This window comes from Dermacentor andersoni, chromosome 11 (genome assembly GCF_023375885.2).
Source record: "Dermacentor andersoni chromosome 11, qqDerAnde1_hic_scaffold, whole genome shotgun sequence".
NCBI classification, from domain to species: domain Eukaryota; kingdom Metazoa; phylum Arthropoda; class Arachnida; order Ixodida; family Ixodidae; genus Dermacentor; species Dermacentor andersoni.
The window spans coordinates 121135796-121156949 of NC_092824.1; the positions used below are offsets into that span (position 1 = coordinate 121135796).

General features: G+C 48.8%; 1 protein-coding gene and 1 long non-coding RNA gene across 2 annotated transcripts in view; one reads left to right on the top strand and one right to left on the bottom strand.

The window, feature by feature from the left end:
• The window catches only part of LOC126539319 (uncharacterized), a 361484-nt gene that overhangs the window by 13634 nt on the left and 326696 nt on the right, over nucleotides 1–21154 (top strand). The window lies entirely within an intron of this gene.
• LOC129386962 (uncharacterized) overlaps nucleotides 8889–21154 on the bottom strand; it is a 59668-nt gene continuing 47402 nt past the window's right edge. Inside the window, exon 4 of the long non-coding RNA XR_008614304.1 lies at nucleotides 8889–10327. This is a non-coding gene — a long non-coding RNA (uncharacterized lncRNA). The remainder of the gene's footprint in view (nucleotides 10328–21154) is intronic.

Below are 21154 nucleotides of genomic sequence, written 5' to 3' on the forward strand. Positions count from 1 at the left end.
AGGCTCGCCGGGGCGTAAAAAAGAGATCGACCCAGATTGGGGATCGCCTGCGGGCACCTCGCGTGCAAGCTACGGTAATCCCTTCTCGCCTCCCTTTCCACGCGTTACGTGACCGCGCCAACCGCTTGACCACTCGGCGCTGTTAGCAGCCGGCTGGTCACAGTCTTGAATGACTCTCTCGAGGAACTGGTGTCGTTGGCAGCAGGTGGCGCCGTTTTCTAGAAAGCGTTCGAACTGCGTCACCACAGAACACCGTTCAGCGTTCTGAAAGCCGGCGAAATGTCAAGCAAATCATGGGCCGAATTCAAGGATCTGTTTGACAATTCACTTCCTCCTAGATGACGGATACATCGGCTAGGCTAGCTAGCCGATGTATTCGTCTAGCGACTTTCTCCCAGCTTTTTACGGAAAGATAAAACAAGGAAAGGAGCTGCAAGGCACCGATTGCCCGCAGGAGGGCGTCAGAGAGCCAACGAACAGTGTGCACGACGTCACCAGAAATACAGGAATATAGGTCTACCCCGCAAACTTTAATTCTAAAAAGAAATAAAAAAGAAAAAATATCACTGAATGGCAAAAGTATCGCGACACACCCTTACATTTACACAAATGCAACGAAACCAAGTGCACCGCAATGACGCTTTGTTTTCGTTTACATTTAAACGATATCCTTTTATGTACAGTATCTACATGCCAGAAGGCCACGAAATGCTGTTATTCGCAGTCATCTGAACTCGAGTCGGATGACGCGTTCTCTTCGCTGCTCGCATCCCACAGAGCATCGCCTTCTGTGCCGTCCAGCGCGTTGCTGATGCTGAATTTCCGAAAAGATTTGCGCGCACCAGCTCTTCGGGGCAGGGACTTCCATGCCGACGACACCCAGCTACTGACGGCTGTAGGACAACCAAGCTGGCCATTGTTGCAAGACTCCTACAGATTCGTTTTTAAATGCGAAGCATTTCTGGACGAACATGTGCCACTTTGAGAGTATCTATGAGAGGTCTTGGTGCTCCTATGGTCGTTTCGTTAACTTCGTATGTACCAAAATTGCCATAGCATGACAATAGTATATGACGAACATAAATGATAGGTCATGTGAGTAATGAAACAGCCGCTTACGTCTTCGAGCTCTCATGGTCGTTTCGTTAACTTGGTATGTACCAAAATGGGCACAATATGACAAGAGCGTATAGACGTACATAAATCATCATTCGTGACATAAATGTAACGGCATGCGTGTCATGTAGGTCATGAAATAGCCGCCTACGTCTTACGTCTTGATATGTACCGAAATTGGTAGAGTATTACGAGAGTGTATGACAAAGATAAATGATAGGTTATGTAAGTAATGAAATAGCCGCTTACGTCTTGGTGCTCTCGTGGTCGTTTCGTTAACTTGGCAGGCTCCCCGCACACTTCGCATAAAATCGATTCTCACAGAGCGTGGGATCTGCCGGAATTTTTTTTTTTTCGCCACGACCAGTATATAAAACGGGAGACGACTCTGCTGCGGTTTTTCGAAGAAAAAAAAAAGTGCGACCGATGTGCCGATTTTTTTTTTTTCTTTTACGTTATCAACGGTTGGGCCAGATGTTCACCATGCGCACAATTTCTGCAGTTATTAGGTTGCTGCCAAGACACGATGGGCTCGCACATTGATCGTGGGTGCTGGCCGCTCTGGAAAAACCTTGATCGGAGCCGGAGTGCAAGGGAAACTTATAAGGGTACAAATTCAGAACAAGGACGGGTGCGTCAGCTGCCACTCGCTTGCTTTCTCGGACAAGGCTCGTCGTTTCCTTTAGATATCGTAGCCGACTGCTATATCTGGCGTCCAATTTCGCTTTCTCATTTGCTATATTAAATATGGCCTACATTATTTCTTCTCGACGTTTCCTTTTCTTTTTTGCATGCTTTGCCGTGCGTATATACATTGTCTATATGTAAGTGAGTTTAGCTGAAAGTCAGCTTTATGACCCGTGTTACGTCTCAACACGGCCAGAGGCGTTAATTAGACGTTTGCTGCGAGGCAAACCCCACTCATTCATCAGCACCTACCAAGAGGTCAACGCAGCGTTGACACCGACTGCTGACGGGTCCACAAAAGGCACCCACCCCCGCCACTACCTGACAGCCTGAACTAATGATGAAAAGGGCCAACGTGAAATGCTACCGAAGACCGGCGCCGACCGTGGATTCCCAGGTTGCTAATGCTTCGAGGGAGCGGAGGCTTTGGTGGTGCGGGTGCTGCGGAGCATTGCGATAGCGTGGGCGTGGAATCGCAACCGATTCGACGATTGTGATAGGCTGCGATACAGTCATAAGATTGCCTGGTCGTGTCGCCTATAGGGAAGACGACGGTATTAAAAGCGGATACTTTTTTGCGCAGTAGGGCCGACGTGTCCTAATGTGAACTCGGACGTTTAACATGCTCCTGCATGGAGTGGGCTTCCGTAACGGGAGCCGTGTAACTAATGTCAAATAAACACTTTTTGCTTCATTCGTACCATGGAACGTATTCATCGACGGGCTTGGTGGATTCCTTGCTCTAACGCCACCTCGAGCCACTCACCCCCTCCCCACCCCCGCCTTTTTTTTTTTTTTCGTAGCGTTCCGTTGCGCCGAGCAGCTAGCTCTACACATGCTTACAAAAAACGGTGTGGCGACCGGTACTAATCGCACCTTGTCTCGGGTATTTCCAATTGTCGTGGCGGCCTCAATCAGATGAGGGACGGGGCTCATGCAAGCAAAAAGAAAGAAATAAGCACTCGGGCAATGATATCAAATAATATTCCGGATTCTTCGCTCCTGCATAACTCGTAACTTAATAGTTGCTTAGGGACGTACACCGGTGTTGGTCAAATATAGAGCCACCAACAATTAAAGCGAGTGCCGTTTACCTGCTATGCCGACCGATACCGGCGAAGCGCACTGTTTAGGACGCTTCGCGAAAGCTGTTGGCACGTGATACATGTGCGTGATTGAACAGTAGCTGTTGGAACATATTATAATCAGAGAGTGAGAGAGAGAGAGAGAGGGAGAGAGAGGGAGGGAGGGAGAAGTGCGTGCTTCGCTGCGCTATTTGGTGAAAGGCGCGTTCGCAAAGGCAACCTTGCCGGCGCTGTTCGTAGTCGCGGATAGCGCATCGTGCTAAAGCCTGCATTTTAAATGTTCTGAACGGTGAAAGCTAAACAAGGACAGATGCTGAAAAGAAAAACAAATGAACTAATATGCCTAAGGGCATGCTTTCGAATTAAAAAAAAAAAAAGAACAAATGGACGAACCCGCCGTGGTTGCTCAGTGGCTATGGTGTTGGGCTGTTGAGCACGAGGTCGCGGGATCGAATCCCGGCCACGGCGGCCGCATTTCGATGGGGGCGAAATGCGAAAACACCTCTGTACTTAGATTTAGGTGCACGTTAAAGAACCCCAGGTGGTCGAAATTTCCGGAGTCCTGCACTACGGCGTGCCTCATAATCAGAAAGTGGTTTTGGCACGTTAAACCCCATAATTTTTAACAAATGGACGACACTCGAGGGCCTTGACTGTCAGCTGAGTTTACAAGGGAAGCAACAAACATGTAAAAAGTAAAGGAACCCGGCCACAAACCAGCAGTAAAAGAAACCAGAATTGCGCATGCGCAGGGTCTCGGACATATAGTTCCATTAATGTGAAACTATCATGTTACATGCGCGGTTGTGGTGTTATTTATATAGCATTGTCTTTGCGGTAAACTCAATTGAGAAAACGCCAGTCCCATTTTTTTTTTTTTGCTGTTGCTTTTCGCCTTCGTCACTAATGCCATTAAATTGTTTTATTTCCGCTCTTGGCCAACTCCCCATCTTACCAACACGCTCGGTGACATTTCACGGGCGTTAGATAGAGCGCGTGAAGAAGTTCGAGTGGCGAGAATATGAACAAAAAGTCAGTGGTGGTGATTTTGACACTCGTGGGTGGAGTGGGCGCACTGGTGTGTGTGTGTGTGTGTGTGTGTGTGTGTGTGTGTGTGTGTGTGTGTGTGTGTGTGTGCGTGCGTGCGTGCGTGCGTGCGTGCGTGCGTGCGTGCGTGCGTGCGTGCGTGCGTGCGTGCGTGCGTGCGTGCGTGCGTGCGTGCGTGCGTGCGTGCGTGCGTGCGTGCGTGCGTGCGTGCGTGCGTGCGTGCGTGCGTGCGTGCGTGCGTGCGTGCGTGCGTGCGTGCGTGCGTGCGTGCGTGCGTGTGTGTGTGTGTGTGTGTGTGTGTGTGTGTGTGTGTGTGTGTGTGTGTGTGTGTGTGTGTGTGTGTGTGTGTGTGTGTGTGTGTGTGTGTGTGTGTGTGTGTGTGTGTGTGTGTGTGTGTGTGTGTGTGTGTGTGTGTGTGTGTGTGTGTGTGTGTGTGTGTGTGTGTGTGTGTGTGTGTGTGTGTGTGTGTGTGTGTGTGTGTGTGTGTGTGTGTGTGTGTGTGTGTGTGTGTGTGTGTGTGTGTGTGTGTGCGCGCGTGCGTGCGTGCGTGCGTGCGTGCGCGTGCGTGCGTGCGTGCGTGCGACCACGGATGCGGGTGAGCGCTGGTGAGTACGGGACTGGCGTGAGTAGGAGAGAGTGCCGACGTACTAGCGCGAGTGAGTAAACAGCCTGCCAAATTATTGGTGAGCGTGTATCGGCTTATTCTGCCTACCCGTGCATCAGAATTATGCGGTGACAGGCACGTTGTGAACTGGTCACGCACGGAAAGTCGCGCGCTGCTGTTTCAGCGACGTGCTCTGGCAAGTGCGCCAGGGCGGTGACGCGCACGGAGCACCCGCCAACGCGGGCGGTCTCTTACCGCACGCGCGTCTCCGTTATGCTGTAGTGTCACCTTTCGGAGGCGCACTGTCGAATCGGCGCAACCACAGCTGCCGAGTGAACAGGAAGGATCTGTGGCGAGCTGCACGGGCGCCACCTTTTCAGCGGCAGCTGGCGATTAGCCCAGCCAACACGTTCCCGTTTCCAACGCTCAGCCAATCTGTCCGGGGCCGCTAGCACGCGCATACTTTCGCCGCGCGCTCGGTCGCGGTTGTTTCGGCGCGCCCTCTTCCGTTTCCACCCGCGGGCCTCCGCTGCCGACCGCCGATAACGATCGCCGCATGTTTTGTTGCCGCAATATCAACAGGGCCGCGTCCAAGCGTCCTCAACGAGCGCCGAAGGTACGAGTGTCGAAAGCCTGGCAGTTTGGAAAATTAGATTGTCACTGGTTCACTGGTGTAGTGCATGTGTCGCGTTCCACGTTCCGAGACAACAATGAGGGCAGGACTGCGCCAGGGATAGCAAGGGCGCCGGCTGAAACACTCGAACGGTGATTGCTTTTCCTCGAGAGTACAGACAGGACACAACAACCGCCCCAAATTCAGATTGAGAAAAGGCTCGCACTAAGACATTTAAGCAATTTTTTTTTTCCACGTGCTATTGACCTATGAAATTCTTCACCCCACAATATCCGTTCGCTCCCATTATTATTTATTTTTTTTGCGCCGCACTAGCTGGCAATGCAGCCTAATAGCATTTCCTCTACCTTTTGTATAACTTCTAGTGCGATGCCAGAAACACGATAACTGTCTTGAAATACAGCGCCAACGGGACGGCACAACAGAAAGGAAGATGAACCAACTCGTATCTGAACCTCCTCCTTCTTAACAAGTCCTCCCCAACCTTATACCCCTCCACCTGCCCAGGCTGCGGGGCACCACCGAGAACGTTCCACGTCACGATTGAATGCCAAAAAGTACCAACAGATATCCCTGTTCTAAAATCCCGCCGACCAACATATGCGCAGTGGGAGGCGATCCTCCGTCGCTCCGAGCCTCAGGTCTGGCTGGCCTTGATACGACGAGCACGAGCGGTGGCGGCAGCCATTGGGGCCCTGGACTAAAGGGCCCCAACCACGTCAATGCTTTCACTTCATAATAAAGCTTCTTTCTTCTTCTTCTTGTCGGGGTTGGAAGTCAGCCAAAGGTCAGCGGGCCGGTTGGCTTTGAAGTTGGCTTCAGAGTGGCGGACATTACTTGCTCGAGAAATCCAAGATATATTCAACCAATGAACAAAAATTTAGTAACTACCTTTAACAATAATTACTATGTAGCAAATACGGTAATATGGCTGTTGAGTTCGCAAAGCGTATCGCTGGAACCGAATTTTATGGATGACACCGGCTGTGAGATATGCGCCATCAAAGTCGCCGGAAAAATGCAAGGTTGCTCCACTTACTTTTTTTTCTTTTTTAACAAAGCGCTCGCTTATGCATTGGAACACAAAAGTAACAGGAACGCCCACGTATTTCGTCCGACACATTTGGAAATATCATGTCGAAACTGGTGTTATCCTGGAAATTCATTTCAAGGGGATGCGTCTTGCAAACTCACCGGCTACAATATGAGCCGCGATGTAATTTAGGAGTTAATTAACGTATTCGTAATGTAGTTGAATATGTATTTCGATTGCTCGTGCTAGTAATGTCCGCATCTTCGAGTATTCTGTTATGTGCCAGCAGCGATTTTTAAAAATTCCGTAAAAGTTAAAGATGATCACTCCGAATTTATGGTCACCTGTCGTCGATCGGTGCACTTAGTCGATTTACGTAAAATGAAAGGATGCCGTACCGTATCGTTGATAGTTGACGCTGCATGTGTTCTTTTATGAAAGCGTTCGTGCTCTGTATCGTGGGTCGTTCACACATCGGTGAATTGAAGGGTGTAACGGCAGTCCGCGCCATCTCGTAGCTACTTCACAATTCTTCGCCGCCTTGGGCGCGGCTTTGAACGTTCAGCGTATCGGCCACTGAACCCTTCCTTGTCCCAATATGTCAGCTCTATGACAGAATAGAGCACTTCATTCTTCCCTACTGTGCCGGCTAGATCGGTGACGATGCCTATGGTGCAAACATTCGTTAGAAATCTACAAGTGCTTATGTCGTTGATGCACATTTTGCCGAGTTTGCCGAAACAGGCGCGGCGCAACCGACAAGAATGCCGTCTGATAATTCGTCGCTCTACTGCTGCAATTTCTTAATCAATAAACGAGTGTTTCTACGCAAACAAAATGAAAGCAAGAATAATATCGCGCAGAGACAGCACAAATGCTGGACGTTATAGGAATTGCTATAGGAATTGGGCTACTTCAGCAGTATAACGGTAAAATACCTGGGCAACGTGAACGAACAGAAACAAAGTTCTTGTTAATAGTCATATTCGAGTCAAGACTCGCACGACTGCAATACGGGTACTCTACAGCTCACCCAGAGCTTCATTATATTACAAGAAGAAAGCGTTATAACCTTACTTAATTTTCTAGTCTTCAAGATGGTTCCGACGGTTCACGTTAAAGGTAGCATCAGAGAATATGAAATGTATTATTTCATGATTGGAACTAAACCTGAAAAATACTATTAAATGCAAAAAAAATATGCTACGGATGGATGGATGGATGTTATGAGCATCCCCGTTGGAACGGGGAGCTCTTGCTGTTATACTGCCTAATGCCCTACCTACGTTCAACAAGAAAAAAAAAACACTATGGTTTCCGAGCGCCATCAAGCGGAACGTGCAGCACAACTTTAGCCAATTGTATATCCTCCGAGATTTACGACGCCTCGCTCGACGGGATGCCTCGATGCACGCGCCCGCGTCCTCCCGCCTACCTGAAGATTCTTTTGGACATGGTCATCCCCAAGACATATTCGCTGATCACGTGGTCTCGTTCCCGCTGAGTGGTTCAGGCATCTTTTATTTCATGACTAGTTCACCAGGATGCGCGATTACTGCGGGTCTTTTATTCACCAACCATATGCTAGAATTGTTAACGTGTAATACACTCTCGCTAATGACAGGGCATTGTGTTAGACATGTTTGTCACTGGGCCGTGTCACGTGTCCTCTTCAGTACAGGAACATAATATTTGGCCTAACTTTCAGTGATAAGTGTAGTGGCCGCACGTCTACCGATAACCTACACGTGCGCTACTGCGACACGCCCCTTTGATAAGAGCTTATATACCGCGGCGCCGAGCGTAGCCGGCGCACTTCTTCCCAGCTTATCACAGTCGGCGGCCCAGCTGTGCTGGTCCTCGCCAGTCACCTTGTCAATGGAATAAAGCAATTCCCTTTGCGTACTGTCCCTGCAACCGCCTGGTTCCTGCCTGCCTGGAAGAACACCACAATAAGTGCATCTTCTCAAAAGTGATGGGACGGCATTTAAAAAGGCTTGGCTTTCCGAATAGAGAGAGAGAGAAAGGCAAATGAAAGACAGGGAGGTTAACGAGAGATTATCTCCGGTTCGCTAGCCAGTACCGGAGGAGCGGCAAAGGGATGCGATAAGTGAGAGAGAGAACAATAAACACACACACACACACACACAATACAGAACCGTTTCTGTGGGCACTGTGGGCTTTCCGAATAAATTTTAATTTGGTAGTGCAGCGCTGGTCTTGTGTGTATGCGTCCCTCGTCGCCGTTTTTCCCGCCGTTCAAATTTCAAGTAACGGAAGCGTACACACACAATGTGCCTCTGTTCAAGTCAGCGAGGGAGGGGCCGTGGCCGTTGCAATAAGTGATGTTTAATATATGGCGGCCATGACGTACTTCCGGCTGTAAATTCACTTCGGGCGCATGCGGCCCGCAAAAGCACGGCCTTTCGTATCATTTTCTGCCGCTCAGAGGCATGGATCTGAACACCACCTACTCCCGACGTCTGTCGCGTTGTCGAGGCGTGCGTCTTTGGATGGGTTGTTTCTGGCTCACGCATCTGACGCGTCGGGGAAGTTCAAATCACGATGTGAGCTATAACACTATGCAAAAAAGGCGAGGCGTGCAGACAGGACACAAGAGTAGAGAAGTGGACAACACGGGCGCGTGTTGTCCACTTCTCTACTCTTGTGCCCTGTCTACACGCCTCACCTTTTTTGCTTAATGAATCCTTGCCAACTAGCTCAGCTTTCTGTCGTTCTGAGCTATAACACGAACCGCCTCTTGGTGGATGAATTCACCCGCTTGCAGATGCGCTAAGTGACAAGAGTTACGGAGCGGTGCACCGCATTATTAGAGCGAAGACCAATGTTGAACACTCCGTCTGAAACATTCAGTATAGAGATAAATAGCGCATAGGCATGGGTGCGTGACATTTGATATGCTTAGCGCATACAGTCATTGACACGTGGCTTCCGAGTCTGACTTATTTCGTAGTTTTCAGGCATGAGCCATTTTCCGGTGAGATCTGGGCCAGATTCATGGAAAAGTTAGTTGACACCTGTTTGACACAACCCAGAGCAAAACAACGCTTTAAGACACTTCAACTTGCCCTTCTTTGGCCACCACTAGTCTAAAGGGTAAGGACGGTGGTGGGCTTACATAAACTGCCGATGAATATCTTCCCCTTCCTGCTGTTGTGGGATCAATATGATCAGGGCCGCTATTTTGTAGCGATGCCTTATGCATTATTCTATGTTATTCTTATCATCCACCACACACGGCCACCTGATCCCGTTGATAATGTGGGCAGACCGTCGCTCTGACCACTGGCCAAGCACGAAAAGCCAGAAAAAGCATAGAATCGGAAAAGGCATCGCTACAAAATACCGGCCCAGCTATTAACTAGAGCAATTTGGCCGACTTACAAGATGCAGCTTATAACTCGGTTCTTTTGACTCTCTTGCGCGTGAATGCACTCGTTTCAGAGTACAAAGAAATAAGTTGTGCACCACGGTTGACAGGTTTGACCTAACCTGCAGAAAACGGAATTATTGTGCCCGAGTTGCTCTAAAAGCGCTGGTGTGCTTCTCTTTTAAAGCATCGAGACTGAGTGAAGAAAGCTATCGTCCTAAGTTGCCTTCCTCGTGTTCGTGCGGACAGATTATCTTCATGCCTGCTCTCCACATCTCCCGACGAAGTGTAGCCCATCGTACACAGTTGATCTGATTAACCTGTCTGCCTTTCGTCTGCTACTTCCTCTCTCTTTGAACAGGCGAGTGGGCAGACACTTCCCGTTTCCCAATGCAGCCGTCGCAGTGGCCGTTCGTACGCGGCCGGACGGCGTTTTAGGTGCACAGACAGACCGCACTCGAGTCGGCTGAATTATTGATAACGGGCGCGAACGGCGTCCACCCTGGCAAGGGCTCGCCGATTCTGCAGGCGTGACAGTTTCTTTGGAAGGCGGAGCGAGCTTCCGCATACCGCAAGACCTGCTTCTCGCGTTCGGGCTGTTCGAACGTTCCTTGCTCGCGGTGCAGCCATTGGAGTTTCCGAGTGCCCGCCAAGTACTGCCGCTGATCGGACAAATGGTCCGCTTCCGTGGCTACTTCGGGGTGATGGACACCGTTGCTAGTTTTGGCTTCTGCAGAGTGAGAAGACAAAAAAAAAAAAAAAAAAGAAGCACGTGCACCACACGATTTGAGATAATGTGCTAAATGGTCGCGCACGGTAACTTAAGTATTTAGGTTGGCAAATTGGGTATACGTGCGCGAATATTATTCCGTCGCCACTCGTATGCCTTGCCTCAACCACGATGCAGAGTAATTAGAGCGTTCTCTTCATTTCTCTGCAGTTTGTATGAGGGCTTACACGCTTTTTCTTTGCAGCCCGCATGAAAAGTATCTGCAAGGATGATATCACGAAATTGTAAATAAGAAACACGATAGAATTCGATTGTTCGTTTCTTGCCTCCCTTGCAGGATGCTTTCGGCTAAAAAGCTATCAAATATGTCAACGGTCTTAGTTATTGTTAAAAAAAAAATAGGATATTCATCAAATTGACAACACACGCACATACTGTTGCTTAAATCGAACGTACGAAGTCCGCTTGAATTAGGTTTACCCTGGATGTAAGCGCAGTAACCTAACGGTAGCCTTTTTTCGTTGTTGCTGCTGTTAGAATTGATTTTGAAGGTCGTCGCATGGCAAGCAAACTGAGACCACGAACATTATTGAAAAACGCCGAATACAATGAAAAAGCCGGAAATGTACAAAGGTCTACGCACCAGTCCAGGAAGCCACATCAGATACACGCAGAGACACGCGCATATCTTAAGCGCCAAAACAGCGATCTGGTTGTGAGGCGCACAGCGCACGCGCGCCTTTCCGTCGAAGCTCCGGACGCCTCGGCCGGGATTGCGCGAACTCGCGCTTAGAGCAGCGCAAAGCCATAGCCGCAAGCCACCACGACGGGTCGCGTACGTAGTCACGCAAAGGAGCCAAGGTAGTTGAAGCTGTCCGAGAACACGCACGGAAGTTCAGCTTCACGGCAACCTCTCATAGAAGGTAAACTTAGTCCTCGCCTACACGGCCATGAGAAAAATCTACTTTTGACAACGAACGAAATGCACGCCCTTGGCGGCAAATGTAGGCCTGCCCGCAGTGTTTCTTGGCCAAGAGTTTGTTTCACGCGCGAGCACAGAGCGACGCGACGCAGAGCGCACGGCGGCACCTCTTGCGATCAGTTTTGCCACAGCGCGAATGCCTCGCGCATTTCAGAGCGTTCGCCTTCACGGCTCAGATGGAGACGCGCTCGCACGAGCCTTGGGCTTGGCGCGGCACAAGGCTCGAAGGGCACGAGCCGATTTTTTTCCCGTTACGAAGTCGACAGCTGGCGTAAAATGCGAGCTTAGATGGCGTCCTGCAAAGTTAACGCTTACACTGGCAAATTTGCCTCGCGTGGAGAGTGACAGATTCAAAATTGCCCCGGTGCGTTGCGCCCAAGTCGGATTTCACTCATGCCGAGGTCGCGGGTTCGATCCCGGCTGCGGCCGCATTCCGGTGGCGGCGGAATGCGTTAACGCTCGTATACCGTGCATTGGGTGCACGTTAAATATAACCTGAGGTGGTCTGACCCTATCGCGTGGTTTCTTCTCATTTTTGTACACACATTTTTTATATTGTTTCCGCTATGCGAAAAGGAGTAGCCGTCACCATTATAAAGTGACTACGTCTGTTTTATTTTCATTTCAATTAAAAAAAAAAAAAACAGGTGGTAAAATGTAACCCGGGACACCCTGCTACGGCGTGCCTCGTAATGAGATCATGGTTTTGGCAGGTAATACCCCAAAATGGTTTTCTTTTTCTTTCTTTCTCTTTTCCGGATCTTGCTTGAAACTCAATCATAGCTGCAAGCGCATGCATTGCCGTAAATAAACGCGGCATGGTCATTCCACGCGAAACGTTGCATACCCCGAAAGTGACCGTCGGCGAATGTCTTGGAAGAAAACTGGGCTACTTTCTGATTGTGTGAACAGCGTTTCACCAAAGTATTTAAAAAAAAAGACACATTTTTGATAACGTAAACACTCTTTGGAGTTTTCGTGAAGAAGCAAAAGTTGGTTGGAGGTAAACGTTTTAATTAATTGCGAAACTAGGTGCAATGACAAATCTCATTTTAGAATATCATACTGGCGTGGTTCTTTCATGTGACGTCATAAGATGAACACATTTATAAATTTTCCGCGTTTAACTGGCTCAGTTTAAATGCACAGTGTTTGTGCAAAGCATCGTTGATGTTTCAGTCACAATATTTTTTTTTTTGCTACATTTCCCGTTTCTATATTTTATGCTAAAAATAATGTTCGGCTATGAAATTAAGTGCTCTTTCAGAACATTACTCCTGAAGTTTCCAAAAAGTAACTTTCTGACGATGTTCCGACCTAAATTAAGCATTCAGGGCTTCCAGATAAACGTACATGAGATTGTACGCACCGACCATTAAGCTTGTGATCTAGAAATTTTAATATGAGCAAAAAAAAAAAAAAAAGAAAGACGTTTGAGGTCCACAACCAATACCTCACCACCGGTAGGCACAGCCGAGCTCTCTGCAAGAATACACGCAAGCGCCGCTGGCTATTGTCCTGGCATGCGCACGCAGCACTGCGGCAATTTGTCAAGCGAACGCGGTCTGTGCGTCGCTTGACATCAGACATCGTGTACACGGTGTTCGCGTTCGGCTGTTCACCAGCAGTTCCAATTTTGGAGGCTCGGGGCGGTCAGGCAGGCGAACACGGCATCGATGCGAGCTTTTTCCAGTGGCAGGCGGTGGCTTACGAAACCGCATTCTGTCCCTACGCGTAGGCAGGATAATCACGCAGCCAGTTATCTGCTGCTTCACGCCGGAACGAAAACGGTGCCTCACCAGGCCCACGGACAGTCGCACCTGCAAACTGGAAACGTCTTGCCTACTACGCCACGGTTCGCGCGGAGTGTCGATGATTCAGGTCCTTGCATAACTCGTAATCTGCTGGTCTGTAGTGTGTGTGTGTATATATATATATATATATATATATATATATATATATATATATATAGAAAGAGAGAGAGAGGGGGGGGGGAAGGCGATCACCTAGAGAGACAAGGCCTGTTTACTCTGATCCATGACATCACCTACCTGGCCCGAAATTTCCATTGACAAGGGTGGCGTGATGAAAGCGGTGACGTGAAAATCACTGTTGCCTACTCGGGAGCATCCCCATTAGACTCTATGGCAGTCGGGCAAGGTAACATGGCGTCATGGATCGGAGTGAAAAGGCCTTGTGCTATCTACGCGGTGTCGGATTAGCTACGCCAGTAGTGATGTCGCTCTCCGTCGCAGCCGAGCACGCGCGCAGCAATTTCGTATGCCACCCGTCATGCGTACTCCCGAGGAGCAGGCAGCTTCCGATCAGCAACTCCGCGAGCAGAACCGGGAACGAGCTCGCCTACGCCCTGCCGATCATGCAGCCCAGGCACAAGAACAGGCTCGTGACGCCTAGCACAAGGAGCAACTGCGTAGCGAGGATCCGGCAGCCTACCAAGCCGTCGTTTAATGAACCGTCGGGATTACAGTGATAAACACCGGTACCGCACGTTAAGCTTCACTGGTTAACCATCTCTACAGAGTGTTTGCGCGGTTATTTTTTTCTTCTCGCCTCAAACAAAATTTACTCTAATACAAATTTTTATAACACAATCCGAAAGATTGGTGCGAATAATGAGCTATCTCAGCCATTTTTTTAAAGTGAAGGTATAACTGCCGCCATCTTGCGGGTAGTTCAGATTGTCCCACCAGGCGACGCCACTCAGTCATGTTTTGAAAAAGGGAAAAAGAAATCTGCTCTTTATTTAGGCCTGAACATCGTCAAAAAGTAACTTTTTTGGCAATTTCAGGAGTAATTGTCTAGAAAACTATAGTTTGATTGTCTAACATTATTTTTTGTAGAAACTATACCTACTGGAAAAAGCGGTAAAAAATATTGTGGCTGAAACAAACGATGGTTACGTAAAATTCTTTAAGAACGCATGATTTTGTTTTTATTGAGGCAAAAAAACGCGGAAAATTCGTAAATTTGTTCACCTATGACGTCATGTGAAAGAATGACGACAGTAGAATATTCTAAAATAAGATTTGTCATTTTACTTAGTTTCACAACCAAGTTTTAAAAAATTTACCCCCAACCAACGCTTGCTTCGCGAAAACTGTGAAGAGCGCTTACGTCACAATTTTTTTTAATGAAAAATACTTGGCTGAAACCTTATTTACCCAAAAACTAGCCCGATCTTTTCAAAGAGAATCGCCGATAGTAACTTTTAGGGTATGGGACGTTTCGCGCGGAATGACCCAGCAGGAATGACAGCGTGGAGGCAGTATTGGAATGTTATGCCTTCCCGCGTAGGGTAACCAATCGGACGTTATTCTGCCTTCTACTTATCTCTTTCCCTCCTCCTCCCCGCGTGATACCGTACACGCTCTTATAATTGCCCGAATGGAGGATAAACAGTGAGAGCACAGGGTTTGTTCGCCTGAAGTGATAGCGCGTAACTCGCGAGAGTGTGCGCTCACATGCGCACGCGCGAGGCAAGATATTTTTTTTTTCTTTCACGCACGACGCAACTTCTCGCTTAGCGGACATGCACATCCTCTTGCTTCTGTCGTTTAAGACCTCGAGGGTCCTGCGTCCAGTTCTAACGATTTGGAATTCACTCGAGCGGACGGTATGCCGCCGCTTCGGGAAGAGGCGGGTAATGAACGAAACCATCTTACTCAAGTTTACCGAGTGCCCGACAAAGGCTCGATCTCCAAGAGACTCGATCCACGCACGGCATACCTGCGTCTCGTTTCAGTACTGCGCTGGACGTTGTGTGCCACAGGATTGTAGTCCCGTATCGTGCGGGTAGTTCGCTGCTTTCTTTTTCACGTTTTGTCCGTCTTCCACCAAAAGTATTCACGCCTCCTGAGTAACATTAATCTTTATTTGCTCTATGCGTGCCTTGCTTCAGTGGCTATTGGCTAGTCTTCCGCTGACTTTTTCTTAGATTCTTCCTGGGTACCGTTGGGATTACGATTTCTTTACATATTCACCCATTTTCACCAAAATTCCCCCGACTTACGTTGAGTTTCCACTGACTATCATTAGATCTACCTCGACCTTTGTTGGATGCCCATTGACGACCGTTCACATTCGCTTTTCTCGAGCTTCACTGTGTCGCTGTGTGCAGTGTATCACTCCGCATGCACCGTGCATCACCCTTTATCGTACTTTCCCCCACAACACCAGGAGTAACATGCCAAGTCATCAGCCAGGTGCAGTCTTTCGTCAAAGACGGCATCTATCTCATCGGCTTTTGTCCAATTCATGCGGGCTTCTGTTATAGCAGGGATGTCGTCTGCGAAGCCACTCAGACAGGCTTGAGGAAACCTATTGTCCATAGAAAAGTATACACGACAGAGAAGAGAATGGGCGTTTTGCTTCTCCCTCGGCAAACACAGCTCTTCCCGTGGCCGGTGACCCGCAACGCCCGCGGCCCGTTGCACCACATTCGAGATGCGAAAGTGACCGCCGCCATAGCCGCGCACAGGACATATCGCGGTCAAGCGGATTCGGGCGCGTTATCGCCGTCGCCATGTCGCAGCCCCTGGTGCGTTGCTTGCGCCATACCGCCACGCGCCGGGGGGTGCGACGAGCCAGTCGGTCTCGCACGAAATCCGAGCATTGCTGCGCACGCTGCAGGGTGGCACACGAGGAATGTGCGAGAGATGCCGGAGACCAGAAAGCAATACCCGAGAACGTAATCTCAGGCATGCAACTTGAAGGAACGAGTGAAGGAAACCTTTTCCCTTGTTGATATTTCCAGCTTCACACTTGCGTTAACTATTTCGTTTTGTATTTTTAGTGTCGTTACTGACGTACTTTAATTTTTGTTGTCCCACGATAAAATTATATAGTGAAAACGTCTACGGCTATACTGATTTTGTCATATTTAGTCTGTACTGCAGAAGATGTCGATAGAACATGCCTTTGTGTTGCCTTTACACTCTACTGCATGAGATCATTGCATGATATCCTGTGCAGAAGATAAATGAGATCCGCTAAGGAGTACACAGCAACATGTCGATCCCTTTCACTGCAGTTAGGCGATCGAAACCGGGTTTGCCTTGTCCGTCCGTCCGCCCGCCCATTCCATTACGCTGAGGAAATCTGACGCCATCAGGCCCGCTCCTGATTCTGAGCTTCACTATCATTAATGCGTGTCACTGTCATTAAAGCGCGTCGCTATCGTTACAAGCATTATTATTTTTTTTGGTTCAAACTGTGGTTTGCCATGCAAGTAATCTTCGAAGTGAGCAGCGAGCTTTCTCACGAGCTGTACGTGAAGTCTGAGAACCCCAAAGTACCTCGTGACCTCTTCATTCTTCTGCTTCTCTCACACTGTGCATCCATCTGACTTGGACGGTCTCACTTTGGCGTGGATTGTGAGTGGTGTAGTGAATAAGCACAAAAAATTGCACGATATTAAAGTTATGATATTTGTGGTGCATAAACATAAAACATTGTATGAGGTTGCATGCTGCATAGGACGAAAGTAATCACAAAATTGTACGCGGCGCCGTTAGTTGTACATTATTTAATTAGACGAACTGCATGAATTCTAATATGTGTTGGGTCTGCATAATTTTATCGCTTTTGTTATTTTTGACACGAAAGCGTCAAATAGTCCGTTGAGGGAAAAAGCCGGCAGCAACTGCAGCAGTGAAACGGCGCCTAACTTCCCATTGACTGCGACGCCACGTCACGAGCGCTCGATCGCGACGCTGGCTCGCGCTTGCTGATTCGGGCATCGACGGAGCAGAGCGGAACACCTGCGGCCGCGGTATTGGATGAGGGGAGAGAAAATCGCCGCGACGCCACGTCACCAACGATCTCAGAAACCTGTGCTATCCACGCGTTCCTTGTCCGCGCAAGCTCTCGCCTGCGTTCGAACTGCGCCTCGGTAAGGCCAAATCAAAACGTGCTGGCTTGCCCGCGATAAGTTCATAACTCGAAGGACCGCTCAGCCGCGTTCAATTAGACATTAATGCTTTCGCAAGCACAACTCCCAAGTGCTTAAGTGTCCTGAGATTTTTTTTTTTTTTCGGCGGTGGCGGCGTCTTTTAGCTAGTTTGTGACAGCAAACGACGTGTTGCATTGCCTGCAATGTATACATGCGCTCCCTTCTCTGCTCGTTCAAGCTTTACGCAGTCTGGGTGAATGTGCAAGTAAACGAGTGAATGATAAACGAACATAGGCAAGTAACTGCAAAATATTTATACACAAGTGCCATATCCACGATTTACCATCCAAGGGAAGTCGTCTCGCTATCTGATCGCTATGCTGGTCAACGTGGGAACGTTCTTACGTACAAGATATGTCTTGTAAATACCGGCCACGGTTCGGGTGCATGTGACTTCCTATACCCTCCGTACAATAGTAGTATCACTCACGGCGTATACTGTCCTTCTTATATCATACAGTGGTGTGGACCGTGCAGGCAGCTCCTGGCGTGGCGATTTCGATGGCGTCACTGGGGCTCTCTTTATAGACGGGCTCAGCATCTCGGTGGTGCTGCGATGTGTCGCGCCGCCCACATAACCGATGTGTTTCCTTTGTAACTTCACACGTTCACTGCTAGACATTTATTTGAAAGATACAAATGTAATACATCTCTCCTCGTAAACCTTGCTACGTTCAGCGACATACGGCTATATAAGCCCTGAAAAATAACCCTTCGCTCTTACGCGTTGTTCAGCTAGGCAGCTCGATTGACTGGCACAATTCATCTACCTACGGAGCGCGATTGACACAATGCAGCAGAGAACCACCTGTCGTGTGCAGCCAGGCCGGAGAGAGGACCCGTTCGAGCGTTCACTACGCTGCATGGCTTTACCGACGAGGGCCGCTCGACCCGGCGAACAACGCCGAAACAACAGCAACAGCGTGCCGGTTGCAGTACGCGTGGCGGCTCTCCAACGCACTCTAATCGAGAACACGATCTCGAAAGTCACTCTGCAGAGCCGTGGCTTCGCGAAGGCTGCCGTGTGTAACACGCTCTGTTTGCGGAAGCCTCTTCCCGCACGAGGCGGCTTCCGGCGGAGGCGATTATCGAGCGGTGTGAACGCCTTGAGCGGCCCCGATCAGCTGTACCGCTTGCTCTGCCAGCGTTAGCTTGAAGAGTGGACATGACCGGTTGGAGAGCTGAGAAACATTATATTAGCAAGCGGTGTTAACGTGCCTATAATTTAGAGCACTAAACAAGCCCGGTCAAGCAATTGTTGACTCGGGCTCGGTCCGAGCTCAGGCCCGGACATGCTAATTGCAACTGCACAAAACTCAAGACTGTATAAGAACTGCAGCCCTATGCAAATGTTAGATCAGTGGTGTCTGTCGGTTTACAGAAAAGTCGAGACGGGCAGACCAGAACACAATGGCTATAAGCTGCACATATCAGTGTAGATTAGCTGCGCTCTTCGGTCACGTAGAAAGCGGTACTAGTGATCAACTACGTCAACTGTGCGTCCCGCTTTTAATGCGATTAGCATTATTTGCCTACTTCAGGCACTTTTTATCTATCTATCTATCTATCTATCTATCTATCTATCTATCTATCTTACGCCATGTGACCCAGTTGTTGTCTACTAACTTGAGCCACTGCATATGTCCTCGGGGTCACGGTAGTTCCATCATAGTCCTGAAGTCACGATCATCCCGTTTTAGTCATGTCGTTTTCGTAATGCCGTCGTACCATCGTCATCATTTCAGAAACGCCATCAAATTGTCCCATATCTTCGTCGTCATACGCAGTTCTATCGGCGTCGTTCCATCGTAATCCTGCTGTCGCCATTCAAGCGTGATTATGTCGCCGTTGCCATGCCGTCGTCGACATATGGTCATCGTCATACATTTGTTGTCGTCATACCGTGGCCGTGATACTGTCGTTCCATCGCCGTCACCTGATTCTCGTAATACTGTCCTCGTCCCGCCATTTTCGTCATACGGTCGTCGTCACGCCATCTAACCCCGCTGTACACGTACTTGTTCCGATTCCATTGTCGCCAGGCCACCGTCGTCATGCTGTTGTCGCGCCGTCGCCATAATTTAAGAAATGCCATCCCATTGTCATGCCACCGTTGTGATACGGCCTTCGTCGTTGCACCAACATTTCTATTTCATTCCGTTATGATTGTGCTATCGTCAATCAATCGTGATTATACCACCGTCGTCATACCATTGTAATTGCGTCACGATTATTTCTTGTCATCACTTCAGAATCATCCCATCGTCCTCATAATGTCTTCGTCATTCGATCGACCCCATTCCTTCTTCGTCACTGCATTCACAGTCGGCGTACGGCCCTCACCCTATAGCGTCCTCAGATAACCTTGGTCATAACAAAGCGGGCTAATCACGGAGACGGCGTATGTCGCATACAGCCGAAGCACTTAGGTTTCCGGAGGACCACTACGGATGGTAAATTAAGGTGCCTTGGGTGTGTTGCTACGTGGTCGCTACATTGCGTCAATGCTAATCGCACCAACTTCGATCTTAAGATGGATTTTGCATTCTTTCGTCTTCTCGACACTAAAAAACTCTGGTCAACATTGTTCCCAGGTTATGAAGACCTAGAATTCCTAGACGTGACCGTGTTCAGGCGTGATACACGGACGACCCGACGTTCGATGGAGGTAGCGCTGTGAGTTTGACAGCGGCCCCGCCTATCAACACGGGGAAGTGCAGTGGATTGGTTGGAAGTGGCGGCGAAAGTGAAACTTCAAAAGTTCCTAGACATCCTAGAGTCGAATCAAAATGACGAAGAGTTAAAGACATTTGCATTGCAATCGCCATAAACATATTATAAACTATCTTATTGGTGCGAGACTCGCTGCGGAAGTCGCTAGACTCTCTTCAGGTATCCAAGCTAGCCTTCGTATAGCAACCACAAGAGGAATCAATGAGAGTATTTTGGGGTACAGCTCGTTACATTTTTCAAGACCAGAAGACGTGCGTATAGGCAGAGTCGTCTGCAATATATTGTTGCTGCACAAAAATATGTAGCTTTCCGACAGTGGTCACTGATGTGCTGCTTTGCACTGCCTGTACGTGATTATTTTAATGGAAATAAAATTAAATAAATTTTACTAAAGTTCTTAGTGTACTTAAAGCGCCCCTCACCAGGCCCCATAGCCAATTTTGGTTATACGCTGCACGTTGTTACATGTCCTCTAGGGAGCGTTCTTCCGCAAAAATTTTTCATGTCGGCTCGTTAATAGCCGAAATAATAGCCGTTAATAGCCGACCTCGAGGATCGCGTGACGCATACGTCACAGGCTCGCCTTCATTTGCTTCTTTTTCGTCTTTTTTTTTTCGGCGTTACGCACTTATGCTGACAGCGTTGCGCGCGACCTGTTGTCTCATTTAGGGGCTTTAGTTGTCTCGATCGCGCAGCGCACGATTTTGCGTGCGGTGCACAAGGACACATGACTAGCGGTATAATTCAGTGCTACACAAATACTGAGGCAGAACCGGCGGATCACACAGCATGATCACGCGCTGGAACACGGTAGAAAGCGGCATAGTTCCAGTGCCTGCGCACGTGATTGCAAGACCGTGGGAACAAGCAGACGAAGCGGACGTACATCTCTCTTGCTTCGGTGCGAAGTAAAACAAAAAACACAGACATTCCGTTAGTGTGTTTTATTATTTCTCTAAACTTCAATTCGTCAATTTAAGCAACAGATATCACACAAATAACAGATGGTGCCTTGAATAATTCTCGAAGTCACGTGTAACCACAAGCGACGTCACACTGCGGACTCGAGTACGTAGGCGCAGGGACGCGACTACGTCACCGTCCAGCTTGGAGTGCGCCGGCCGCGAGAAGGGAAAACGGC